This window comes from Drosophila elegans, unplaced genomic scaffold, assembly GCF_018152505.1.
Source record: "Drosophila elegans isolate 14027-0461.03 unplaced genomic scaffold, ASM1815250v1 contig_468, whole genome shotgun sequence".
In the NCBI taxonomy this organism is placed as follows: domain Eukaryota; kingdom Metazoa; phylum Arthropoda; class Insecta; order Diptera; family Drosophilidae; genus Drosophila; species Drosophila elegans.
Genome location: NW_024545855.1, coordinates 1,994,589 through 2,015,664, shown reverse-complemented (window position 1 = coordinate 2,015,664; position 21,076 = coordinate 1,994,589). Strand labels below are relative to the sequence as shown.

Sequence of the window (21,076 nt, the reverse complement as noted above, 5' to 3'; positions counted from 1 at the left end):
GGACGATGTGCTGCCCCCTTCGGTTTTGCCAATCACTCAGCCGTAAGCTTCAGAGATGACAGCGTGATAGAAATTTTTATTATTACCTTGGTACACAAGGAATAAACTGTGCATTATTTGGCTATCAATAAAGATGTTTAATGGTTCAATATACTTTTATAGATTCACGGAGCTCAGAAGTCTTTAAGAAAGCCATACATTTCAGTCCAGGAAAAGAAATAAATCATTTGATTAAAATTTAAATGCATAGATAAGTGGATGGATGGAAATATTAAATCCATTTTTAAATCTAATTAAAGAAATATTTCCCAAAGCTTATGTTCTAACCTATGAAATAGTTCAGTTTTCTATTATTATTTCTATACATAAATAAAACATATTAAAAAATAATTTAGTTTTTTCTATAAAACCCAAATGCCAAATTTTGTCTAATTTAAACATAAATAAATCTCAACGGAAGAGTTCCCCATTTTAAGCAATTTTTTGACCGTGTACAGTCATGGGAGGACTACCCCTAAGTCGAATCACAACTTTTGCTGCGGTCACGCACTCATCTTTGATTCGTCGATGATTATTAAGTTGGTTGGACAGAACGGGCCACATATTTTTATTGACATCGGAGGCAAACAAAGCGGAAGTCATCTCCATCCCGATTCCATTATAACATTTTGGAAGCGAGGGGGAATTATGCTCGCATGAAAAATCGATAAATTATTGTATTTATTGTATACATAGCTCATATTATTATGAATTACTGCCGGACCAGCGACTTCGAGCTGACAGGTCATGCGTTAAAGTTGACTCTGACGCCTGGACTCAGGCATTTCAATTAAAGCAAATATTTGTGATGTTTGTGTTTCGGGGGCCATAAATTAAATTAGATTTCAATTAAATGCTTCCCACAAACAAATATCGAAGACAATTAGTAGGCTGCATATCTCCGGACTGGGCCTAATATCGCTAATAAAAGGCGGTTGACAGCAAAGGCGGTGAACCCGAGCTCACAGGCCACGAAACTAATTTGTAGCAATGTCCTTGGGCCACAAAGCAAAGAAAAGGGGGCGACTTTCTCAAAAGACAGATGCAGTTTATGCGATTCCTCATGTTCGAAAGCATGAGCCAGCAGAAATGTCATTTGGATGGCTGCTCAAAATATGCAAAAATAAAAAAAGAAAGTCCAGGATGCGAACGGGGGAAGGCACCCGACAACGTGAACATGTAGAAAGAAATTGAAAACGGAAGGAAGCACAAAACGAAGAAAACAGGAGCAAAGAACAAACAAGCGCATGACATGCAAAACAGGCAAACAAGCAACGAGGCTCGAGGGGAAAAGGTGGGTGGTTGGGTGGAAATGCTTGTGGGTTGGGTTGCCACCCAGCAGGGAACAACTGAAAATGCGCTGATAAGCGAGGCGTGCCCACCGGAAGCAGCAGCAGTGTACGGAGAAAAATATCACCGAAATTATTCATCAATTTGAGAGTTTTTCTGTCTTTTAAAATGGACTTAGCTTTGGTTTGATTTGGAAAATGGATAATATTTTTTTGACGACTAAAATAAAGACTTTCGAAACTTAAAGCGATGCACAAAATACTGGTGATAACGTCTATCAAAAAAGATTAAACATTTTTTTTACATTTTTATCATTATTTTCAAAATATGAACGTTATGAATAACTTATCAAGGTGCAATCGAAGAATATACTATTTCGATAGCAACAAATGTCTAAAAATATGAACAGCCAATATAACAAAAATAATTTTTTTATATATTTCTTTCTGTGCACCGACAAAACACAAGCAAAAAAGATGCAGAATCGCGAAGAATGTAACAGAGGCAAGTATGGTGGTAAAATACACCGGGTAGACTGGGACAAGCACATAGTGAGACTCTGAAAATGTTGGACTGACAAAAAAATGAGTGAGTGGGGCTTATACTCTCATCCCCCAAAACGAAAAGCAGACATGGACGCTCAGCAAGGAGACCACTTTCCGGCTGCTTAGCATAACTGAAACTTTTTAAATATTATCCAAGGATTTGTCCGTTCCCAACCCTTGCGTGGACATATCAATAAAGCGATTTATCACGAATATTCAGTCATAAATAGCTATAAGTCTGTGTGGAAAAGGAGGAGTGTAAAATGTATTTTTGCATTGTTATTTGCTAACCTTTAAAATCTTTTTATTTTTGAAGACCATTTATCTGTGTCAAATTTATTGTTTAATAATTTGTTAAAAGATGATATTTTTTTTTTAAATTTAAGGAAAACGTATTTTACTGTTTTTTTTTTGCTAAGAGCTACTTTTTAAAGCAATAGGGATCGAAGCCTAATTCTGCCCTCACATTTTCCTTTCCAATCAATGCCTTTTACCCCCTTAAGCGTTGAGAATTGAATTGAGGCCAAGTCCATTCAGACCAATTTGCCAGGAAATTTCAATGTGTGTGCGGGCTCCATTCGAACAGCACCGCAGAACAATTAGACCCAGATTTTGAGAAGGGCATTGCGAATAAAGTGCTCACAAAATTGCGCGAATTCCTAAAAAGCAGAAGGACATTTGTTGAGCGAACGGAGGACTTCGGGGGGATGTGGAAGGGCTGAAATTGAGAAGGTGGCTAGTACACAAGGTGGGAATGTGCGCTTCGGAACAAGGACAGCAGCCGCAAGCTAAATGTCGGCGCAAGTGCGAGTGCAACACACCCAGTTAGAGGAGCAAGTCCTTGGGCCAGGTGTCCTGCCCATGTAGCCGGTTTTTAGGAACCCTAGCTGGCACGCGCCAATTGAGGCGATGAATGGTCATAACGAGCTGTGATGCACTTAGAAAAATGTGGAGTCTAAACCTTATCAAAGAGAAAATAATACAACAACATTAAAAATAAATATTTTTACAGAGAAGCTTATCTTTTTTTGGAATCTTTTTATCAACAGTTATAGCTGCACATTAAATCGAAAAATGTTTGGGATTGAACATAATTTTTAAATAATGAAAACCTGATATTTTATTTGTTTTAAGGTAGCTTTTTTTAATTAAATTCTTAATTGATAATTTTTGATATTTTTTTTGACTCAGTTTGTTTATTTTTCTACGTGCAGCAGCAGGTGTGCACCTCGGGCGAATTGGCATGTTGCGCGGTAGCCGCTGAAACAATGCTGAAAATCAATAAAACCATTAAAATGCAGCCAAGGCTGACGACGCCAAGGAATGTGAAGTTCAAGCAGCAAGGCTGGGTTGGAGGATCCATAACTTGCGGATGCATGCTGGTTGCGTGATTGGGGTTACCCATTAAGCCCCTTCTAAAAATAGAACCCAAAGGCATAATTGGCGACGCCGCGATTTGCCTGCCAAATCGATGCCGAAACGCAGCCAACAAGGTCGTGGGAAAAAATGTTGTTGAAAATTCAGGACAAAAAACAGATTTAATTTATGGCTTTTGACTGGAGAGCAGTGAGCTTGTCGAGCTGCATGAATTATGTGCGATGAAACCTGACGACGCACACCAGTGAAAATCGGAAACTAAATTCGCCGGGAGATTTATGTGATGCACACCGCAGCGGGGAAAAGCCACAAAAACAACCGAGGAATAAGCTCCAAATTTTCCACAGCAAATTACAAAAATTTTAAATTTAAATTGCAATAAATGCCAAGTTTTTCATTTTGGCATTTTACCACTTCCGAATGGCAACGTTGAAAAACTTATCAAACTCACTTCCTGTGTAGAAAATTTCATATTTACCGCATCCCAAAAAAAAGGTTTAATTCCTGTTTGCATATTCAGAGCTGAGGCAGAGACCATTCGCAATGACCACAAAATGTATTCAATTAATAAATAAAGCCAATTTGCATACCCGAACCTAGGCTGCATGCTAAACCCCGTATTCGTATCTCTGGGCCATGGAACCCATCAATCATGCAGAATGTTTTGGTTATTTCCCATGCATCAGCCACATTAGAACACACTCCAACATGCATAGACAATTCTCAGATACCACCACATACACTTGTATGACTGACTTTTATCTCGCCCAGTTGAGTTCAGTTTTCGTCATCAAAGTAGTGTAGTAGCGTATTAAGCTGGCGCTTAAATTAATTGAAGAAATAAATATCGCTTATTTGGGCCAAAGCGTGCATAAAAATTATTATCGATAAAGCCGGCAACGAAAACAAATTGAGCAGCCAAAAATGCCAGACGGCTTTTCAAATGCAAGATACCACAGGCTAAAATTTCCAATTAAATAAGCTATTGGTATATGAAATCATTGCAATGCTTATTAACCCAACCAATTTTGGTTTATTTATGTGCCAGACCTTTTACTAAAATGCAAGCTGAAAAGTGGATGTGGAAAATAATCATGAAAATGGGAAAATGCTGCGCGAATGTAAACAATTTGTTATGGCCAAATAATGGCAACAATATCACTGTTTTATGAGGGCGAATAAATATTTTCGCACTTCGTATTTATGCGATTTAACCATTAAATGATTGAATAGGTTAATGGGTTCCCTGACAGCGCGTATAAACAATTACCAGGCTCCAAAACTTTTCCACATCTACGCTGATGGGCTACAGAGTTTTAATAAATCATATCCGTATTTCAGACTGCGTCCTCCATAAATCATAGGCCAATATCAATTATCATTTGTGTTGGATGTTTATAAATAGCTATTTATTTATTTTTAGCACTGAATCGTTGACTTTTTTCAACCCGTTGGCAACGGAAATTAAATTACTCGCAGTTTTCATTGTTCGCTTTGCCAGAGAGTGCTATTCCCGATAAAACGCATACGCCACGTTGAGCGCTACCGATAAATAAGTAATTAGAACGCCTAAATAAATAATTACGCCGACATTAATGGCGGGTGTGGGCGATGTCTGCATACCGAAACCAGCAGTCAATCTGCAATATTATCCCCATTAACCCTCATACCAGTACCGCATCAAAAAACAAGTAAATTGGAATGGAAAAACAATTCAGGCAAAATTAATTTCTGGTACCCTGGATAATATAGTTTTAATATATAAGTTAAGTAAGAAACAACAAAGAACTTGATAATAAGGATTATGATGGTAATGATAAATATTTCACAAATGTTTGTCACGAAAATTAATGTTTTAAAATGAAAAAACCTAAAAAACTCTTTACATGTCTTTCCTAATTTAAAAAAAAAAAAAAAAATATTTCTTGAAGTTCATAAAAATCAATTATTTGTACTTGTACACATGTATCATTAAAAAATTCGTTGATTCCATAAGTGCTAGTACAGCCTTCAATGTAGGTGGTCGAAAATTACATCCAGCAACATAAACACAATCTATGGGCGTACCAGAATTAGGCACATAAGGAAATTTTGCACTTAAGGCCAAACAAATCACAAAGCCATTAATTTTTATTAACAAAATCTCGGCTGAGCAGTTCCGAAAGTCAAGAGCTAAGCGCCATGATTTGTCCAGTGCAAAAAATAGCCACATGCAGACCTTTGATAGGGAAAATAAACGAAATAAAAGCGAAGACTGCGAAACACAAATAGAAAAAGAACTTGGGCCGAAAATGTGAGCTTATCAGTAACGTAATTAAGCAGCGATAAAGTACCGCCACGCCCCCTTTCGCCCCCTTTTTTCCACTTTGGAGAGCGATGAGTGGGACGAGCGATAAGCACGGGCCTTCTTTTTTCTCTGTTTAGCCTCAATGAGCATAGTTTATATCAATTTAGATTTGAATTTAATTTATTTACACAGCCACATGTGTGAGCGGGAGTGTGGGATTGTGGTTATATGGTCAGTGGCGATAGAAGCATTAGTCACCATAATATGATGACAAAGAGCTGCATTTTTAAGGGGTGCACATTTTAACAGAAAATATTTATTTAGTTCATAAGAACAAAGTTAACTTAGATATTGATAATTATTTCGTTCATTTCGGTTGCATTACAAAACAACTAAAGTGTAAAAACTTAAAAAAATAATGTCTTATTATAACTTTTGTTTTACGAAAGTAATTATTACGTTTTATATAAAATAAAGAAAAAATGGCAAAATGACAAATTAAAAAGGAGTCACTTAATTATTAATTTGAAAGTGTGACAAAAAATTTAAAATCAATTACTCCTTGTTTTCTCTTGAAAATCTTATTGGAACTAGCAAATAGAAAAATGACAACTGCTAATCGGTAGAATCAGCACTCTGCTTGCCCCCTTCATTAATTGACTGAGCCAATTAGATTGGCGCTGCATTAGCGCGGATTACGCATACGCCAAGTGCGCCAAAACGGAATGGAACCGCGCTTAATCGCATTGTTTTGGTATATCTCGCAGCTGGCATTCGCATTCTCATCGCAGATATTGCCATTGCTGTCATTTTCCGGGTAAACAGCTGCAGTTTGTTACTTCCCCCGACTCATCTTGATGATTGTGGGATAACCATAACGAGAGCTGCTCTGCAATTTGTGTGCACAAGTGGACCGAGTTGGAACAGCAAAGCTTTTAATTACCTGCCGCACTTGATTACATTCTTGTTTACTGGCCAGAGGTGGCATTTTGCTGTGCATAATATTTTTAAACAATATTAGAAAGGGAAGATACCAGTTGATACACATCGAAAATCGAACGTAAAAATGGAGATAATTATACAATTTTTAACATGAATAAATTTTAAACTTAATTTAAATTATTTATTTATAATATTTACAATGGTTTAGCTTACTAAATAGCTAAACCAATATTTGTCCTATTTATAGTTCAGTTGCATCTTGGTGGTAATTATTCAGGAAATTAAAAGCACCACCAGCCGAGGGGAACTTCTCATCTGGCGTTTTAATGCACTGTGCAGCGTCTAATTGCATGCCAAAGTCGATTACAATTCAATTAGCACTCGGTGCGAACTCTTTGCAATTGTCTGGCTAACACACAATCAGGTAGTACAAGATGTCTACAATTACGAGTGCTGCCGGCACGGAACGGAACGGAACGGAACCGCCAGGCTTGTATGCAATTAGCCATCAAAGCGCTGTGGGCAAACACTCGCGGCTGTCTTGCCAGACATCGGCGGTGATTAATGGGTCTGCGGGGCAAAGGCCCCCAGCATGATTGGACGCTCCATAATGCACCCTCGAGACACGAGAACAAGGCTCCACTCGAAGGTCCTCGAGGGCCTGCACTTCACCCGAACATGTTTTCGGTTTTCGGCCCTTGGCCGTGCTATTTTCCTAATGCCTAATCAAAACATAAACAATCTGGGCCCAGAAAGGTGGTCTCTGCAGCCCGGCCAGCCAACTGGCAATTTAATTAATGAAAAGCCAAAACACTTGAGCATTTGCCCTGACTTATGCTGAGTGACTTCTGTGGCGTCAGGGGTTGAGTATGGGCCCCATTCAAGTGTATACAATTTAGGTAATAAAAGATAATGTGTCTGGCTTGAAGATGTGACAGCATCAGGTCGAGTCCTACTACTATCAACTGGGTCGGAAAGGATTTAGTTTTGGGGCAAAATACGTTATGCTGAAAATATGCAGTTTTCCTTAATATTTACCTTTTAATATTTTAACCTTTTTGGTTATTAAATTTCTATAAGGCATCGGATTTTTAATTTATTATGAGGCAACAACCATTAAGATTTTTAAAATAAAAATTAAAGGTTTTAACAATTTGTTTATTAAATAAAAATGTAACTGAAATAAGTATCTCCCACTTATTACTTTTTATCTTATTTTACCGTCACGTTGTAAATTTAGTAACGTCTGTATACACCCCGACTTATTCACTTTCAATGACTTTATAATCTATTTCGACAAACACGTGTCCATCTCTAATCAATTTGTATGTCCGCCAAAGGTCGCTTTCATAGCTTTAATTACTGATCATTAATCATAATTGAAAAGATAGGCGTGCAGGATAAAGTTCACTGTTTCTGACTGCTGTGAATGCCAGTTTTGCCGGGAAAACTTTTTAAGCTGACTGGGCAGAGAAGAGCACTCAGCTACAGACCGTAGAAGATCCAGTTGATTGGGGGCTGAGGCAGTCAAGGCAGCGATGAGCTGCGGGCTTAAATTCGCAATTATGTCGATTTAATAAACAGGGACCAACGAGCCGTAATTGCCCAACGCAGTAACCAGAAGCTGTAACCGAGAGACCCGTAAGGAAACTCAAGACGAAACGATTGCGCCGGGCTATCAATAATGTGCGTGACACAATGTTGCCAAAGGCTCGCACAGCACACGCTGCGTATACGCAATGCGGCAGGAGATGGATAGCAGGATCAAATGGTATTTCCCAGCATGTTAAGTGGATTGTTTGCGTTCCCCAGTGTGTGTGTGTGTGTGTGAGTACTACACATATATGTATATAGTAGACAAGGTGGGGAACAGAACTTAATTGCAGACATTAATTATGTGCAAAATTGAGATATATTATGCACTGGAGTTAATGCTTGTTATTATTACTTAGAGTCAAGCGATGCAATTTGAATTAATTTTTTCGCATTCATGCGGCTTAATTAGTTTTTATGCATTGCACAACATCCCATCGATTTTGCGTCAATACTGAATTATATAGTCGCAATTTGCACGGCCTACTACCAGTCAAAATAAAGTCAGTAATTAATCTTCTTTCAACTGACCGCAGGCAGGGCAGCCAAAGTTGATTTTAATGAAATTATTCCCAACTGGCGCACTGACCTGAAAGCCATTCTGGCATCCCCCACTTTTTGCTGCAATCGGATCTGAGCTGGCGGCAGTTTGAATACATTAATGCATGCGAATTGCACGAAGCTAATTACGTTTTTAATTATTTTACGGCTTAAGGCCAACAAATCCTTCGTTGTTTTAATTTTAATGCAAACATCTGCATGGCATTAAATTGGTTAAGGGATTTTAGTATTATCCATTGATTAAGCACAAATGAGATGGGTCAAATAACTCGATAACCAGATAAACGGCAAAGGATTTGCAGATATGATTACTTAGTTCATTTAGTTCATTTTTGAAATCACAAAAAAAATGTATTTTACTTTGAACAGTGCAGTATAGTTAACTTTAGGCTAAACTTGATAGCTCTCTCATTCAAAAATTACAGAAATGCCCTAGCTCACTCAGATTGATTACCGCTGATTGTAAATTGAAATCAAAATTGTTTGCCTCCACAACGGAAAGTCCAGATTATTTGAAATCTCGAGTTGTTCGTCAATTATTTTGCCGTATCATACATTTATGCAATTTTCCGAATGCGTTTCTTGCTGCAAACTGTTGCATCACCATTGTTGCAGTTCGCTCATCTGGCAAATAAATGCAATTTGATGGATCAAAGGGTCCAGTTCTCCAGAGAAAGGGGCTGCAGGGGGGTAAATTGAATTCTCATTGTGTGGCAAGGCTCGGGGCATTGTAAAATTGACTTTCAAGTTGAGATTTCGCTTGGGTAAATCTGGCATCATAAATCAACAGGGCTAAATTGGGGCGGAAGGTGGATAATCAGCAAAAGGCTCTTTTGCCCCTGCTCTGCTTTAAATTTGACTTATCACGGACTACAAATCCTTGAGATTTCTCATTAGCCGTGGCAACTAATTAACATAAGTAATTTGCTTAATGGCCACTCAAAGGCAGCCGCTCTCTCCCTCCGAACTCCTCGAACTTCCAGAAAACACCTGGAAGCCATGCTCGTTTGATAGGCCCACAAAAGAGGAGAAAGGCAAACAAGTAGACCGATAGGCAGAACGAACAAACAATGAAGCCAAGAACAAACAAGAAAAACACATGCAACTGAGAAATGCCGGGCTTACATGATGGATTTCCCAATGGCTGGCATAAACTAATATATTGTAAATAAAAAGCTAGCGCCTCGCTCCGTCTTCTTTTCGCTGTTTTTCGTTCTGCGGGCCTGATAGCGTTTGGGGACGGAAATTAAATTTGGCCACGTTAATTGCCTCGATTAGAACTTTTCGGCCATTACGATAAGCGTGAGCAGCAGCCCCGCAGACAATGGGAAAATGACAAAGCCGGCTGACCTATCTCTCTCTTATTTTACGCTTTTTTGAGCAAGCAATGATGAGCTAGTGGTTAATTATTAATTAATTAAAAGCTTATTAACGCTGTCGCTAAGATGCGAAGGGGCCACGCGGCGTATGCGCAATATTCGCTAGCACACAGAGTTAAAAAAACACTGACGCAATATGGCAAAACAATAGTTTACTTTATATTTCCGCCATGCCTGCTGGCATTTTGAGCTCCATTGTTTGTGGGTTGTCGCCTTTGATTTGAGCGTTCCGTTTGTTTTGCGGCAGCAACCCTGGCGTATGAGTAATGTTCCGGGCAGACAATGCACAATGCTTGACAGGGTGTTAGTGGCGGAAAACTGTCGACCGTATTACGCATACGCCCCATTGTGTCGACCATTCTTCCTCGAGAGTCAATTTACAATAGATGAAAGAGCAGAAGCAGCAGCGGCTCCAGCAGTCGGAAAAGTGTGTCACTCTGACATCTTATGCCCTAATGCTTTAAGCAAACACGTGTGGACCATGTGGCCGTGACTCACTTTAAGTGACGGACAACACGGCGGCTGTAATTAGTGTAAGTGCCCGCACAAATTGTCCCGCCATCTTTTGGCAGCACTCTAGCATCACTTTTCATGTTCAAGGATGCGCGCAGCAGTTACTGCAATTGCTATAAATATTTTCAAAAATCACAAGTGCTGCTCTACTCGCAACTGGAAGATACCTAGTACACACACTTCTAGGTGTTTATTTTTAGTCATTCACTCGAGCCGAAAATGATTTTATTTACACATTTAAATGTTTACCAAGTATCTCAACCTTCAATTTGACTTTTCTAAATTTGTATAAAAAAGCTTTAACCGATTGACGTGTGCCGATTGGTAGATAAAATATTGTTTGATTTGTTGAATGAAATAGATAAACCCTTGTTTATCTATTATGCCCACGATATTTCTAAGTAATGTCTTGAATTCTATTAAAATATATTTAATTATTGAGGTAGTTAAATTATTAAATGCTTTTTAAATCTTATTGTTTAAACACAAATATTTTTATCAACCAAGAATTTTAATAGGATATCAAAATTTCAATTTATATATCTAACAATAATTTGGCATTAATTGAGTGAACTAAATTACAATTTTCTAATTCCCGAAGAAAAAGAAATAATCCGCTTATGTTCAATATACCCTTGAGCTATGTACTCGAAATTTATCCAAAAAATTGGCTCAGGCAACGCCACTGCCTTGGACCAGTCAGCCAGCTCGGCTGGCATGCTGAGTTTTATTTGGTTTCGGGCAATTAAGCTCGCTGTGTTGCAGTTAAGTGTACATTTATTCACAAAAGCCGCACCCGCAACTCGGATGCACATCTGTGCGGTGGTAATTTAGCCAACTTTAAAGATAAATCAGCTGCATTTGCCCGGGAGTGATGGGAAATCGGCGGCATCTGCGGCACAGGGCACATGGCACTCTGGCACATGCCTTGGAATACCCGAAGCCCAACCATATTATCAAATCAAGCGGCTTGTGACTTTGTAATTTGATTAGCTTTGCCCCCGGCTGAAGTGTTTGTGCATATCAGTGGCTGACAGTTCTACCAGTTCTCAAGTCCCTGCCGAGGGCCCTTGAAGAGAGCGAGGTATGAAAACAGTTACCGAACAGAGCTTTAGAAAGTCACAAACCACAATATCACTTTGTGCAAGTGACAACTATTTATTTCCCCTTGGTCTAGGTCAATTGTCCACAATGCCCAAGACTGCCCGAGTAATCCAATTAATGTTTGCCTGCCATAAATTTGTATTTAAATCTCCGACAAACACTTGGCGATAACAAAGATCGTCGGTAGATTTGGTGTTGAGGTGCTAAAATCGCGGGTGTACTCAACCTGGGGTCTGGGGTTGGGGGTAAACAAATCCAGAACAATATTGGACCAGAGACTTACACTGGGTCAACGACTCCCGACACTCTCACTCTCGTTGTGGATCGGATGGGCTTTCTTCTCGAAGTCGTTTGCATAAATTTTGTGTGTTTTCCAAAAGTTGTCGAACAGGTGGCAATTGTCGCAAAAATTACTTTAATAATAGCACTGGCATTGGAAAACATCCGAAATATATGTGAGATGGAAACTGCACAAGTTTGTCCAAGATATTTTTTGTTTTTCGACTTTCGGCCTATTTACTCTCGAGCACTTTTCCATTCAAACTAATGTAGACACATGCAAATATTTTCCGATATTTATTTTTGTTTTGCACACACTAATAGCATTGAATTTTTCATTCATTTCAAGTAGCACAAGCAGATTTAATTTTGCCCCATATTTGTTTTATGTGGATATTTTCGTTTGAATAATTCCTGAAAATATTTCTTCTTAACTTATTTATTTATTTTGATTTCTGATGGTTTTGAATTATTTGAATTTTGTGCGGGAGGCTGCCAGGAATTCGGGAGCCGAGCGCGGATAAACTGCGGAGCCCGACGATTGAAGAGCTGAAGACCCGTCGGTCCGCCTGTAAAAGTTTAACTGGAAGCGCGACCGCCGACCTCCGAACAGCGTTTGAAGGCGTTCAGCATTTCCCCGAGCGGTGCAAAGAGAGAGCCAGAGCCTCGTACCTGTGCGTGTGGCCTTAACAGTGTGTCGGCACGGCGGTACACCCGACATATAGTACTATATCGCATAACAGCACTCGGCAACTCTCTCCGCACGCACACAGCTGCGCGCTGTTATCAACGGCCATTCTTTATCACTGTGTCAGTGGGTCTACTCTCAACACTCTCTCTCTCTCTCTTCCGCTTTGCAGGGCGGGGAAACTCAGCCGGCGAGAGAGAGTGCGAGAGCCAGAGCGCGAGAGCACTGAAAATTCAGGGAAAATCTCTACCAGAAAACCCAAACGCAGGGAAAATCGCATGCAAGAGAGTAGAACCACTGCAGAACATTGGGAATATGAAACACTGACTGGCGGGGAAATGTCAAGAAAGAAAACTGAATAATAAATATTTGCCATAGTTTAAGTAATAGTTTAATATTTGCCACATCGAACTGTCGGCTTGTATGATATTTGCTAGAAATGTCTACATATATTTACGTATAATTAACTCATTTCGTTTAAACACCTGCCGTTAGATGGATAAAAAAACTACAAGTTTATAACTTAACTGCAATATATAATTAAAAATACATACAATTTTAAAAAAACTTCCAATTAAAAATAAAAATATGATTTAAAACCCTTGAACCTGCAATACTTACCTGCAATATATATATAAAAATACATAAAATTTAAAAAAAAAACTTTAAAAATAAAAATATGATTTAAAACCCTTGAACCTTGTACCACAACATTTTAGCTCTTGGCTTACTATTCGCTTAAATAAATAACATATAAGTGAACTTATCAGTAAAGGTTTTTGTTCTTATGATATTCGAAAATAAAAAAAAAAAGTTTTGTTGAATGTCATTTTCTATATCTACAATTGTAAACAAACTTAGTAACTTATTAGTTAAATAAATATGATAAAACGGTAGGTTTAAAAGATAAGGAGGAAAAATATTTCAGTTGATGGCACAAACTTAGGAAATAAATGTAAAAAAATGCATAATTTATAAATTACAAAAGCAAAAACTAAAATAAATTAAGAAAATTGAAAGTCTAACTGTTTGCTTTAAATAAACAAATAATGAAAATAAGCAGCACCTATTTCTAGTGTCAAATAAAGCGACTTTAGTAACTGAAGCATTGCTAAATATTAGCTAAATGCCTTGTTTGCAAAATGCAATTTGTGCGAATCATTAACTTTTTGTTTATACGTTGGAAAGCTTTATCGAAGTGTTTTTTAATAATTAATAAGTGCTTTTTGATTATTTACTATTTGCAATTAGCAAGGCGTGCAAAATGTTATACATTCATTTGGTTTTAAATAGCTTTTTAAGTGTACAAACATCATTTGCTTTTCTTAATTTTCGCTTACTAATTTATGGTATAATTTAACTTTATGCCAGTTAAAAAAAAAAAGAATTATTTTTTTTGTTCCGGTTTTTCATCTGTAGCTCAACAGTTATTTAACATTTTTGAATTAATTTAAATGTGGCGCTCGTGCTGAAATGTTAATACTAAATCAAATTCAGCTAGGGGAAGTTTGCAAACATTGAGAAAGGGAAAGCCAAAGCAGTAACATTTTCCTGCAGATGCTAACAGAATATCAAAATATTTTACTTGAAATTCGCATTCGTTTAACTGCAACCACAATAGTCATTCATCGACTTGGGTAAATACCAAATATTTTCTGGTCGAGCAATCACCATAAGAGAAGCCCGAATATGTTTATGAACAAGATAATCAGTAATCATAACAAAATAAATTAAAGCTTTATAAGCTAACATTAGCTGTCAGGCGGCCAGAGAACATACATCGAGACGAGAACCCCAGCAAACCGAAATAAAATGGCAAAAATTATTATTATCTAAACAAAGGGGGGTGCTCATATGCCATCGCTCAAAAGCACTTTGCCACAGAGATTTAAGGGGGGCGAAATGGAGCTGCACCGTTCCCCACGTGCCTCTTTGTTTTCCCCACCACTGCGCACTCTTGTTTTTGGGTTTTCAAATTGAAAAACATGAAAAGAAATATTTCCAATCAATTGGCAAAGAGAAACGAATAAAAATTCACATACGAGCTGCACAGAACAGAACAGACAAAAATACCCACACACAGGAGCTGGCAACAAGAAAAATGTTGTTCATTCATTAAATACAAAAATTCATTAAACAGACCAGCGATCAGAAATATAACTGCAGCAGTCCAAACGCAAGTGGCCTGCTGTCTGACCGGTGTAAAAAGGAAGAAAATAAATCGAGTTGTTTACTTTCGAAACAAAAGCAACGACAACAGCGCAAACACCGGGGTAACAAGCTCTCAGAGTGCCATAAAATATGTTTTTTTAATGCAGGTCGGTGTTCAATAAAAGTGCCACAAATCCAGATAGAACAAGCAGCTGAAAAATACAAAATGTATTTTTCCAGTTTCGACTATTGGATACCAGTTCTTGCGAAATTTCTGCCAACTAAATTGCCCATATCCGCAAAAACTAATGGTCTTATATACCCCGTTTCACAAAGTGGCCAGTGAGAGTGGTGAAGTGAATCAAGCAAAACGAATGAAAAATGATTGAGCAGCTGCAGAAATTCAAAATACATAAAGGTGTGAACTGTAGGAAAATATATGGCTTTTATCTATTTACACGATGCCAACGATTATACATGAATAAATTGAGTAGCTAATAATATTGCTTAAACACCATAGGTCTCCGTTGATAAATAGGTATTTATTGATAATTGATAATAGGTATTACTATTTATGTTAAGGACAGAAAACATAAAAACAAAATACACATTATTAAAGTTCCTATACATTTAGTACATCAATATTGATATATTATCATCATATTATTTTAAATCGATCACAGTCTAGTGCTTCAACCAAATATATTAACATTTAGTTTTAGTTGACAAATCAAAGATTCTAAGACGAAACTTTTTGTAAAGCTGCGTGATAATTTGTGTTTTTTTCTCTAGCCTAACGGTTTAAAAATGGGTTACCTGGTCACAAATTATTTAATTATATAAATACATTATTTAAAATATTTTATGATTTTATTTTATGAAATTTAGAACTTTTATTTATTAAAAATAAACATTTCCAATTACTTTTGTCCTACAAACCAAACAAAAAATGTTTTGGCCGCTAACCTTAACACATCATTGAACCTTTTGAAAATGAGAGCAACGAGGAGGCGAATAAGAAATGTTGAAGTGAATTTATTGTTCAACTAATAGCTGATGACTGCAAGATATTTCGTACTCAAAGTGCCCTAGGAAAAGTGTCTAGTAATTTGTGGAAACGGTCAAGGCAAAATGTCGATAAGTGTGGGTTTCTGGCCATTTCCAATGCCAGGCTCTTCGCTTTTTTTCAGCGAGTTGATAATGCCACGTCAATCGTATAAGTTAGTGGCAATAGGCTGTCAATCGGCCTGCCAGTTCCTCTTCACCTGCTTTACATCTCCCGACTCCCGAATTATTGTGAGACAATGATTGATCCGATGAAGAAAATCAGGAAAAGTCGGGAATCGATGCCGAAGCGGAAGCACTGACAGATAGAGACAAAACAAATTCGCAACCCAACTGGAAAAGAATCATAAATAAAATATGCGCGCCAAGCAAACACATCAGCCAGAAACCACGAACCATAAGCGGATGGGGCGGAGAAAGTGGGCGGCCTGTTGATGAGAATCCAATTTGATTTATGATAAATACGCCTTGATTTATGCCCTTTCCTGCTGCCCGCTGCCTTGTGTCCAGAGCCTAAGCCGCCGATACGCATCAGTTTAGCTGGCGACCGCAAAATCATCGCATTTGGGCGAGCGTTTTTCAATTTTTTAACTCGCTAAAACTCTTTTGGGTTTTCAATGCGAGATTTCCAGCAATCCTTCGGGGATATCAAATATCAAATGCCGGCTATATATCTAATTCATATATCTATTCAGCTGTCTTTAAACATAATAAATAATTTAAGAATCAATTATTTCAAGCTACAATAATTTAATAAGAGACTGTACAAAATTTAAATTTAAGTGAATTATTATTAAAACACCGTATATAATATTTTAAAACAAAAATCACATATTTTAATGGGTGTCAAGTATTCTATCCCGCTACATTTGCAAGCTTTGTAACGGAGGGCTTTGTGTTCAATTCATTGTTGATTCGTTTCAATTCGCTTTATTTTGTGCATATAAATTGGCTGCGTCATGAGTTTACAATTTTGTTGCATACTTTTGCGGGTTTGAGTTTCAGTTTGCGATGGTATTTTCATTTGAGTTTGCGGTTCGGCGTACTCTGTTTGTTTGTAGCTTATTTATTTAGCTGTAAGCGTGTGCGAAACAAATTTTAAGGTAAATTTGTTCGACGCCCATTTTGTGTTCGTGGACGAGGTTTTTCGCGCTGGCAGAAATATGTAAAATGTCTGTTTCTGACTTAGTTTGGGACATGTATCTGCATGATAAATGTGCTGGCATGCTGGCAAATTGTATTGATAATCGCTGCCAGAACTTTCGGCGCCTGTAAATCACTAATGGTTCCCAAATTTATGCACGTATTTATGGTCATGCCTTGATGAGTGTTTGGTCCACGCAGCTTAAAGTATTTAGAAAACCAATGTAATGTTCGCCTCTATCACGCGCTTTGCAATCCGAAAGTAAAACAGAAACAAAATTCAATTAACTTTCAACTTTGAGTCGGGCCCAAAGAGGGATTCAGGATACAGACTGCTTATAAATAGACTCGGTGCGTGTGGCACTAGCTTAAAAACTCCTTAATTCACACCCTTATCACATTCTTCATTTCAGCCTAATTAAATGGACATTTCGACAGCTTGACATGTGTGAGCGTATGGGTTTCCGGCCGTTTGTTAATCCCCATTCCAACGGCTTTAATTCGGTTCAAACTGAGGGACGCATCAAACTGACAATGTTAATTGAAAAGCGGCCAGTGTGAGAATCACTGTGAAAATAAAAACTCGAAAAACTCTAAAAACGCGAAAGAAAAAACGACGTTGGCAACACAAAGAGCTGTAGGGCAATAAAAGCACACTTCGCCATAACGTATACGCAACGTGTAACGCAGGAGAAACTGAGCTGGTGACGGCGAAAATAAAACTTTATTGCTAATTTATTTGATTAAATTTCACGCCGTCACTGTCGCCCGAAATGTACTTTTACGTTACACTTGTTTTGCTGTCATTGTCGGTGAGATCTCTGACATTTGCTGACACAGGGGTTGTCGGACCTGATTCGCTGCCAATTGATAAGAAAAACACTCGGGCGGCTGATTATCAGACGGCAGAGATCAAAGCAGGTGTTTGTTTGCGCCTCGTTTCCCTTAAAGATTTAAACTCAGGCTCAGCCTGCCGTTGACCTGTCGTCAAAGCAATTCAATTAGAGCTTTGGCAGACAACGCGGCGTATGGCTAACGTTTGGAGCGCCGCTCAAAAGTATGCAAAAACAGAGTGCGTCTTGTACTCGCTGGAAATGCAAATGTCAAGCACAGAGAGACAATATATGAAAAATAAATGAACGGAATGCATAAATAAGAAGCATAAAAGGGCAAGTGCCAAATGTAAAAAGGTATTATGGCACCCACACGCCCACACAAACATGCACACATGCCCACACGAGACAATTATAGCAGGTGAAAAAAAAAAAAATAGAAGAGAAAGGGGAGTATCTCAAAGCCAGGTAGCTGAGCTAAAACCATTCCGAATTTCCGCAACGCTGACATTTCCATTTAAATGCGTTACACACTCGCGCTTTGAAGAAAGCGCGCGGAAAATGGAAAAGTGAGCGGGGTGCTGAAAGGAATAATGTCCTTAATTTGAATGACGCTTTTTATGCTCTCAACGTTCATTTGGTTGCCTTTGCAATTTCGCCGCCAGTCATAAAAAACTTTCACCAAGTGAGAGTAAACTTGAAGTCGAGCGGCACGTGGTAATATCCAGCGGGTCTAGTTTCCCTTACAATTTTCCCCTGAAATTTCTTCATGACCAGCCGCATTTCGTGGGCGTGCTACAAATAGCACAGAGCTGGAAATTGCGAATCTAATAAAAATATATAAATACAACATGGAAGAAAAATCCAACTAATCAAATTGGCGACAGATACACGATGAGAAAAATACCGAATTGAAAAATCGAATTAGAAAATATAATTTATCAAAAAAATTATTATTTATTCGTATAATTAATCGAGCTTTTTGTAATAATAACAAAGCTCGAGTATTTTAATTTTTTTTAATTTTTGTAATTTTTTATCATTAAAATTTAACTTAAATGTGACTTTTTTAAGTCCAAATTGTATGCGTTAAGTGTGTTCGTATATGAGATATGAACTAATAAAGTCTTAATTATATTTAAAAAGTCTAAAGCTAATCTATTTATATGTTAAATAACAATACAAGTATATTGCTCTTAAAAATATATAGTAGCAAATTCTTTGAGTGTTTCAATACGCAACCGCAAGAAAAATCGCCAGGCAATAAAACACTTTGCCATGGCTAATGCGATGCTCCCACCGATTCAATCGCCACAAGTATATAACAAATATCGAGGCAATAAAAAACTGTAACTAAACAGGCCAAGAAAACACAAATTGCAGCGGCCACGGTACAGATTGAATTTGCACGCATCAATGGCGGCATTGGCAGAAAAATAGCGCCCATAATAGGCCTCGTCAAATGGACGATGGCATTAGTGTGCGTGCGGTTGTTTGCATGTGTACGTGAGGGGGAGTAAGTGTGGGTGTGAGTGTGCGTGGGCGACGGCCTAATCGAATTGACATAAATTGACGGTATTTATGGCCGATCTAGATGGAAAAGCTGGCCTTAACTCTCAGCCTTCCTTGGACTGGCCGGCCTTATAATTTAATGCCTGAATTTGCATACATGGCAATGTCCAAATCAGGAAAATAAAAGTATAAAAATACAATAAATTTAAAGCCGGCTTTTGGTCTGGAGTCCAGCTGGATATCCTCCACAAAATAACCATAAATGTTGCTAAAATTAAACCCATTTATTCGCAGGTGTTCGGGCGTCATGGTGAGTTAGCTATAATCAGCAACCTAATTATCTCGCAAAATGCTGACCAAGCCCGTACGTCAAAATTTGACTTTAAGCGGCTTCTAGAAAAACCAATCGAATGCAAAAGCTCGAAAAAAGAATAATTGGATCGGGAAAAACCAACATGAAACCAAATGAGATTGCGACCAGCAACAATATTTTTTGGCAGAGATGAAAGCAGCCGGTCCCCATCGCCAAAATCATGAAATATGACACTCGCATATACACATGAGGATGCCGGGGACCAGTTCAATTGGTGGATATGTCTGTGCTCAACAATTCCTGGCATCCTCGACATAAGAGTGCCGCAAATGCTAATGAAAAGAATTCCAATTTAAATTATGTTTTCCCAGCATCGAGCAGCTGAAGCTCGGTTTATTAGCCAAGAAAAAAAAGAGATGGGGAATGTGCGGTTAAAGGATGATAATCCACCAGTCGATTAAGAGCGATCAATGCAAGATGCATTAGTGGGGTAAAAGCGTTCGAAGACCATCATAATCAATATTAATTAAGTGACCTTTCCAGCATACAGTTTGCCATAATTAAAAGATACCCAAGGGGTTATACACGGATAGCAAATTTAACTGAACACAAATTGAAATTGCCGACTACATGGCAAATCAATTCGAATGCAATAAATAGTCGTTTATATTTACTTGCCAATGCAACATGCAAATGGGAATGGAAATTGAAATGGAAATACTGCGTATACGACGTATCGGCCCAAAAAGCAGTAGGGCAAGGTCTGGGACTGCCAAGTGACAAATCGGAATTTGCCTCCTGTGCCAGCTGTAAAATTTGAATACTTTGTGGTGATGCTCAATGTTTGCACAATGGCTTCGACTTCGGACTGAAATTCAGGTGAAATCTTGCATTGCCCACTTTGTGTGCAATGCGCTTTTGCAGCATTGTGCAAATAATAAAAGGCCTCGCCTTAGAACTGCACTCATGGGTCCTCGGTCAATATTTGTTTAACTTTACTGGAACCCGAACATTTTGCGCAAATCAAACTACATATTTAATTAGTTCGGCAACGGAAGGTTTTCAGGCCTAACTAAATATTTACAAAAATCAGACTTTAAGCCCCAAACCAAAACCAAACTTTCCCCTAAAACCCTCAAACAGGTCAACTCCCCGTTTTTCTCCTGTTTTTTTTTTTCAAGCACTTGTCCAGCTTGTAGTTAATTAAGTATACGCACTGAGGCCTACACAATTTAGCATTCGCTTAGTTTCTGCTGACTTTGCATAATTTGCCAGACGCTTTTTTGGCTTTCTGGCTCGTCGACCAGTAAATATTTCAAGTTAAATATGGCTAGGGCACTTTCCGTCTCGCCCCATATGCAAATTACATTTAGAAGGAATTTTTATATGTACACAGTCGGATGCCTGAAGTTTTCCTATTTAAATATGCACCACCCTTGTTCGGAGCTTGTTTTTTTTACTT

The 21,076-nt window shown here is 38.1% G+C and overlaps 1 protein-coding gene across 3 annotated transcripts in view; it reads right to left on the bottom strand.

Annotated features, from left to right (window-relative positions):
* The window catches only part of LOC108143905 (5-hydroxytryptamine receptor 1), a 53,742-nt gene extending 41,231 nt beyond the window's left edge, over positions 1-12,511 (bottom strand). For all 3 annotated transcript variants that reach the window (XM_041708961.1, XM_017268482.1, XM_041708962.1), the window contains exon 1: positions 11,914-12,511. The gene's annotated coding sequence lies outside the window, so the exon portion shown is untranslated. The remainder of the gene's footprint in view (positions 1-11,913) is intronic.
* Between the last annotated feature and the right edge of the window lie 8,565 nt (positions 12,512-21,076).